Consider the following 8265-nt stretch of genomic DNA (forward strand, 5'->3'; position numbering starts at 1 on the left):
TTAGGTTGGACTAGGTAGGATTCAATGAATCTACCCATCATTTCATTTTATTCCCTTCTAAAACGTATCCTTCAATCCTCTTTGAATTTTCTTCAAAATGGTTCATCTTGAATTTTGTGCCACCAGCTCATCAAGCTTATCTTCCAAATAGTTCACACAATCCAAGAAATCAAACTTGTTGGCTCAAATTCATTGAGTTCACGATCTTTCACATAATTTTGACACTCAACATTAACTTGCTTCTGATACTTGACACATACTGCATTGCTCAACATCCACTATCAAATCACTAGACATGAACTAAAGTTTACTGGTGCTCGGCATGAACTAAACTTTACTCAGCTTACACTATATCACTTGGCATATGCTGAAATTTGATTTTTCTTGGCTCCAACTAATTTTCTACTCGGCTTACACTAACTTTTATCGACACCTATTGTGTAGATTGTTAAGCTTAGAAAACACAAGTCGTTTAACTTATTCTTCTAAACTTAATCAGTGTATCCATCCTTTGCAACATTAAGTAGATAATAAGTGCACTATAATATCACTATCTTAACTGATATCTGTACTCTTTTTCCATATCACAACTCAAAATTTTCTCTAGGTGCTATTGTTACCTCATTTGATCAAATCTTCTTCATCAATCAAATAAATGATAGTTCTCAAATCATCTAAACAATTGTCTTACCAACAAATAACATGTTTGACATTAGTGACAAAACAATGATTAAAACATATTCTCATACTTTTATCAATTTGTTTTCAATAATATATAAATATACATATACATATGTACACACACACACACATATGTATATATGTGTACATATACATATATGTGTGTGTGTGTGTGTGTGTGTGTGTGTGTGTGTGTGTATACATATATAAATATATATATACATATACATATATATACATATACACACACACACACACACACACACACACACACACACACACACACACACACACATACACGCATGTGCACACACGTGCACGCATGCATGCACACAACCTTTCTAATCTAATTTGAGCCATTTCTTGATTAGTTATTCCTCATTTTCTACAAAAAGGCATTCCCTTTTGTTACAATTTGAGAATTATCTGAATTTTCATCTAGCACTCAAAAAATTGAGATAACATACTATAATAATTGTAGGAACCTTTTTTTATGGATTGCTTTACCCTTAGAATCCATTTTTGTAGTCATATTTTCTATCCATAGTTTTATATTCATGGGAAACTTTTATTGCACTTGCATGCCTAAATTTGTGTAACGCACTGCCAAGAGATCCAAAAGAATTAACCTAAAGTTTTATTAAGTTCGCCAAACATTTTATTTTTAAAAAGAATAACAGACACATCAATCATAAAGTAGTGGAAGCATTACCATATAATCATACATAAGCAAACATAATAGATTACATTCCTTAAGGATCCCAAAATGTTGAATCACATTTAAATTTAATTAATACTAAGTCTAATAATTACCACATCCACATGAAAGAATATTTATAAGTCCAAGTGCATTTAAATAATATACATTTGTTCTGAATGCCACTTGGCAATAAAATTCAAAATGCTCAATCATCCATTGTACATGTCATAGGGTATGAAAGGCTAAATGAATATACATTTATAAAAATAGATTACATCATCCCTTTCAGATCCATGAAACAAAGTAAAATACAATAAATGAAACCATCCATCATAAAGATACAACCAACCATCATAATACACAGAAATAGAATGAAAGGAAATGCAGACAAGGAACTCCAGCCATGGCATCTATGGACGGATCTCAATGGTAAGAGTAAAAGGCACTACCACTCGATCGCGTGGTAACCCAAAAAGGCCCACTCCCACCGCACTAAGGAGAGTCTCAAGTCCCAAACAGGATATCAATCCAAATATCAAAACTAATCTCTAAGTCCAAGAAACCCTAAAAGTAATCTAACTCAAAGGTTCCAAGATAAATGGACATCTATACCTAGAGGCACACAAAGACACATAGGGAATCTACTATGTAAGTGGGCAAGTGCCACCACACAAATAAGGGCTAGAGTTACCTTGGCAGTCTAACTTGACCTCGGCCCCCTAGTGACTCTATGTGGCACTAGTATCCTTTCATACTGACAAGGCCTACTAACGATGCATGGTCGCAACCAAGCGCTCTCTCTACTCACATCCTATTTTGTACTAGCACTCGAGGCATGGATGAGAACATAGAAAGACTCTTATTAGGTTCAGTTTACTCTCATTTAGTGTAGTGTTTTCACTTATTAAACAACTTGTAATGGGTTACCCTGGTAGCCACTTAGGGCCTCAGCCTCCATTGCAAGCCACTTCTCGACATTACATATAGATAACCTACCATAACCTCATAAAATCACAAATCAAAGAATCATATAATATCACCTAAGTCCTATACAAGTGACTGGAAAGCATCAAAAGATAAATCACAATACCCATCAGTTCTCTACAAGCAACTAGAAAGTATCCCAAAAATATTGATCGAAGACTCAGAATGGTCAAGTCAAATATATCATAGCAGTCATCTCACTATCCCACAATGACAGAAAAAAAATAACCAACAATATAATCACACTCATCATAGAGCATACCAACACATTACCCTGGTTGAGTTTAAAAGACCAAGATCAAATCAGCATAATACCACAATCACAAAACTCCTAAGCCTCTGGTAAATGTCCTAAAATTGGTCAACACTCTAGTCAACCCAAACCCAAAATATAGACAACATACATATAACATAGTGTAGGTTTCATCATTTGGTTTGATTTTGAAAATATATTGTTGAGTTAAATATAAGGTTTTAGTTTTTGTTCCAATGTATGTTTCGAGTAGATGAGGTTCACAGTTTACCCTTACAAATTAACCCATTCTTATATTCGAATAAAATATAGAATTACCCGTATTAGATTTTAACTCAATTTTCTAAAATAATATAAGGATAATTATTTATTTAAATTATTAAAATAATAAGTATTGATCTTCCAATAAAATAATTTCAATTTTATTAAAGTCAATATCATTATTAATAAAATAAATCTAAATCCATTAAATACTCTCATTTATTAATTAAACTTAATTAAATTTCATTTAATTAAATTAATTAATAATTATATAAATGAAGTAACTATATTAAAAAAAATTAATAATTAACAAATATAATAATAAATTCATTAATTAAAATGAACTATATATATATTTATTTATTTATTTATATTTAAATTAACTTCTTAATACAATTTCTTAATTAAATATAATAATAAACTAAATTTAATAACTTTTTTTAAAAATAAAAAAGCATTTATTTTTACAAGGTCCACTGGCCTTTTAAATATAGCTACCCTGTTGTCATAGGGCCTACAGCCACAGTGATACTTTATACCATTGTTGTCGCATTACCTCTGACAATAGTCTACAGCCATCGTCGATAGGTTAAAAAGGAAGGGGATGTGTGGGGTTTCCCTGCCCCTTCCAATTTTTTTTTAATTTTTTTTTTTTTAAATTGATTAATTTGTTTTATAAAAAAATTATAATATAAATTTTAAAAAAAGAAATACCTTCCTCCATTTAAATATATTTTTTTAATAACATTTCCAACATTAATCTGATAGGAAAATATGACCAACCAGTCGATTTTTCTCTTTAATTTTTTTTTTTTAAATTTCAAAACCCTTCTTGGTTTAAATCTAGTTTGCAAAATTACTGGATGAGGATTGTAAGATATTTCAATCTCTACGTATATAGAAGAATCAACATGCATACCAAAAATTCACAATATTGAAATACTCGTCACAAAGAATTATTCAAATAACAATATTACAGCCACGAAGAAGATAGGAAAAGAAATAGTGTAATTAACTGTGCGAATTAATCAAAAGAATCTACCTGGACTCTGATGCTAAATCACAACAACCAAAAAGATTTGTGAGAGAAATTTCTCCTCTCAAAACCTTCTCTCTTCCAAAAATTACTTCTCCCAAAATTTTGGTCCTTCGAAAATGAACTCTCAATTGTGATATGGAGTTCTCTCCTAAAATCGGGGCACTAATTGTGCGATCACCCGAGAGGACTCCTTGCTTACTAGTCTTTAACTCTTTATTATCTTTTATTTATATTTTCATGCACGTTTATTGAAATATAAAATATCTTTATTTAATTTCACTTGACTTCTCTTTTTAATTAATTTACTAAATATTAATCTCATGCGCACTTTATGCAATCTTAAAACTTTTAATAAATTAATATTTTTTTCACTTTTTAATTTATTTTCAAAATGTTAATTGATAAAATATTTATTAACTTAAATAATAATAGTATTTAGCATTTATTTAAAAATGAACTCCTAAATATATTATTATTAAATTAAATTAATATTATCATATTCTAAAATTAAACTTAAAACTTTTATCTTTAAATTTAATTCTTTTTATTTAATTAATTTTCCAATTAATTAAATATTAAAAATACCATAATAATTTTCTATTAAATTTAATCATTTAATTTGACTTAATTAATAGAAAAATACCAAAGACTTATAATACAAAATACGAAAATCCATCAAAGAAAAATATATACAAAATCAAACTAAAGATTAATGTCATATGACGCATTCAAAAGGTAATCAACTCAGATACTTGTCCTAATATTCTAGGACAAATGGGTTTAAAGGTTAGGATTTGGACTTAAAATTTTATCTCCCCTCTCTTGCCATTGAGATAATGTGATAGGGTACGGTCATCCTAGCAATTCAAGGAAGTCAATACTCGGTACTTGCAATCTGCATAAAATCAACGCATGTATAAACACATATATACTAAGCTAAATAGACAATGGCAGAAAGTGGTGCATCATGTAGATCCCGACTAGTAGGTGACTACGACTTCCTTCATTAACCACATCAGAAATGCCATACATAAAGAAAACATACACACACACCATACACATGCAGTATGGGGTAAGTATCCATAAGAAAACACATATGATAATCTATCTAACTAATCATCATCAATAATTGATAATATTGTAATGATCATCATGCATATATGAAGTGTTGAGTACCAAGTAATCTCATCATAAATCAACTAAATCTTAAACAATATCTAATAATCTCAAAACAATGCTATGAATTATCAAGCATAAAATTGGCCTAAAAAAGTTCGGCAATAATAGCAAAAATGTAAACTAGGGGCAAGCACTACAATTTGTAACTATATATCCGTATTCAATTTGTTGGCCTACAAGAGATAGATTCCAATATCTTGGGATAAATTTTCTTTGTCATTTTATAAAGATTCAATGATTTTACACTAGTATATTTGAAAGTCACACATTTTCAAGTCATAGATAAATGTAGAATCCCTAAGAATTCAATTATGTGTGTTTTACTTCATTGCATACCTTGCCTAGATTACACATATTTTAAGATTGTAGTAGGCAAAGAAAGTTGGCTTTTTCCGTAGCCTTCCAAAAGTAAATATTTGGAAAATGTCACATATTGAGTGTCTTCTATTGTATATGGGTAGATAAGAGAGATTTTCTTATGGGTACACTCAAACCAACATAAATAAATATCACACTAAAATTGGCATTGTTTGCATCCATATATCTCTTTATGTAATCAATCTAAGTTTTTTTTTTATGAAAAGATGAAGCAACTTTTTGTAAAAACACTTGCTAGGGTTATAGTCTAAGATTAGTTATATCAAATTAGTTTTTGGTTTGACAAAATGATTAAAACTAGATTCATAAGCAATACCTTTCTAACAAGTTTGATTTTAACTACAATTTCTTATAAAGAAGTGATAGTACTTGCAAGTGGTTCATAAACAATCTCAACATTTAACACCTCTTTGTTCTAGAAATTTCAATTTTTGTTAGTTGTATTTTAAGAACCTTATAATATATCCATCAAGAGATGCCTTATTAATTGTCTGGAAAGATTTTAATACTATCATATTTTTAAAATGAAACTAGAAAGTATGAGTTAGGAAGATTGAGAGATTGGGAGTCAATAATAAGCTATCTAAAATAAAAGTTGTGTAATCTGTCAACTAGATATCAAATAAGACCCCTTCAAATATAGTATTCTCAACAATTTTACATCAAAAATTACTAGAATAATTACTTTAATTCCATAAATTTTCAATAGGTCATATAGCTAGTGTCATTAGACAAAACAACAAGAAAGGTTGGCAACCAAATGATTAAGGATCCTTTCCACAATATAAAACTAGGAAATTATAAGTTTGATGAAATAAAAGATACTCTAAAATTGTTTTTAAAAAATAATGACCAAGAATTATTCAATAAAAAATGGTGTTGACACACCTTCTAAATTGAAATTGTTTCAAGCTTCTCATCCTACAAAATATACTTTAGCAATTTCATTATGCCATGAATTAAACCAAAACAAAAAATAGAATACTTTGTTAATTTAACTTGTATATATTTTACTAGTTTATTTCAATATGAATAGTGCAAAAATGGATTTCCTAACAATGCGTAAGACATTCACCACTATTCATATATTATTATTTTTTTCTTTAGAATTGATATGGAATAAGTAATGGAAGTGCTTGAAATTAGACAAGATAAGATAAATACCCAAAGTAGCACCAATCTAGAAATACCAATTTTTTGATATTTGTGCTCAATTTGTGGAAAATTTGCAACTTGTTCCAAACTGGAAATGTCAAGACGAAGAAAACCTAGAAAACTTTTTCTCAATCTAAGAGCAGGTAGACCTTGACCTAGTTGGTGGGGCACAATCTTACCTTAAGGCACAATTGTGCCCTGAAAAGTCGACCTTGACCTACACTGCTCAGATGAAAATTTTGTTCATGGATCTCAGAAGTTTGTCAAAAAGGGTATCCAACTATTTACTCTGATCTTCGAAATAGCACCTACATATATTTGAAATTGGAGTTTTGGGGTGGCTATATAGGGTTTTTCCTTAGTCAAAACCCCATTTTGGTGATTCCCACCTCCACAAATAGCTAAATATGATAGAATGTGTGTGTATTGAATGTGTAATTCCAAGATCTAATCTACTAGATTGAAACCCTAGCATGAATATATATGTATGAGAAAGAAATGCATAGACTTGAATAAGATAAGAAAGCATACAAAGCCCCCAAGGTTAAAGTTCTCCTATCAAACTCATAATTTGTAATTCCTACCCCATGATCATATCTTTGAATACTTGAATATCAACAATGGTGGATCAAGAAAGATTGGATCTCTCTTGCTCCGAATAGATTTTCACAATGGTATAAAAATACTTGATATCCATAATAGCTTGATCTTCTATATCATTCTCTTGAAATCTTGCATCTTCATAACATCATCTTTTGATTCTAGTTGTCCTTCTATTTATCGCATTTGTGTTCTCTAGTTGTAGAAAGATGCAAATGAGATTCTTTATATAGAGGCTTCAAGGTGAGCCTCCTAGAGTAATGTGAGGACCCCTAATTCAAATTCCATCTTGAATTATGGTCCAATCACAATAACCAACTAAAGAGGGAAAAGAATTAAATGAATCTCAAATTAAACTCTTTCTGTATTCAAATCCAAAAGCCCGACATTGATTTCAGGACCCTCCGAAACCAAAATCTAAAAAGGGGAAACCAAATCCTAAAGAGACCTAGGTTAGGGATGACCTCGAACCTACCCTAGGTCAAGGTCAACCTAGTCAACCTTTCCCTAGGTCAGAGTCAACCTAAGAGTCAAAACCCAACTAGAGCAGAAAGCAAAAAGTCCCGAGGATACCAAAAAACCTAGAAATGATGTCAGAATAGGACTAAATGCCAATAATAGGCAAAAAATACTATAATGAATATGATGAAAGCTAGGAGGACCTATTCCTGAATCCTACCCAGAAAATAGAGTCGTAGAAGAGGGAAATTAAGGAGAATCTTTGAGATCCTAACCCTAATTTTACCTAAAACAAAGGAATCAAGTGCAGAATGCATCCTAAATGCAAATATATCATGATAAATGTACTGAAAGAAGGTGCTAAACCTACCAAGATGGAAGTACTTCCATTTTAAGATGTTTCATTTAGCCCCCACTGTAGCTCAAATATGACACTATGTGAACAAGCAAGCTTAAGTAAGAAAATGCCATAGTAAATAGAAAGGATATAGCCAAGTCCTCGATGTAGAGATCCTACAAAAAATTGTTAGAACCTACAACACACAAGGTTAATGAAAATCCATAAACCACCTAAAG

Source organism: Cupressus sempervirens, chromosome 7, assembly GCF_028749045.1.
Source record: "Cupressus sempervirens isolate cs-2001-9-10 chromosome 7, ASM2874904v1, whole genome shotgun sequence".
Taxonomy (NCBI): Eukaryota; Viridiplantae; Streptophyta; class Pinopsida; order Cupressales; family Cupressaceae; genus Cupressus; species Cupressus sempervirens.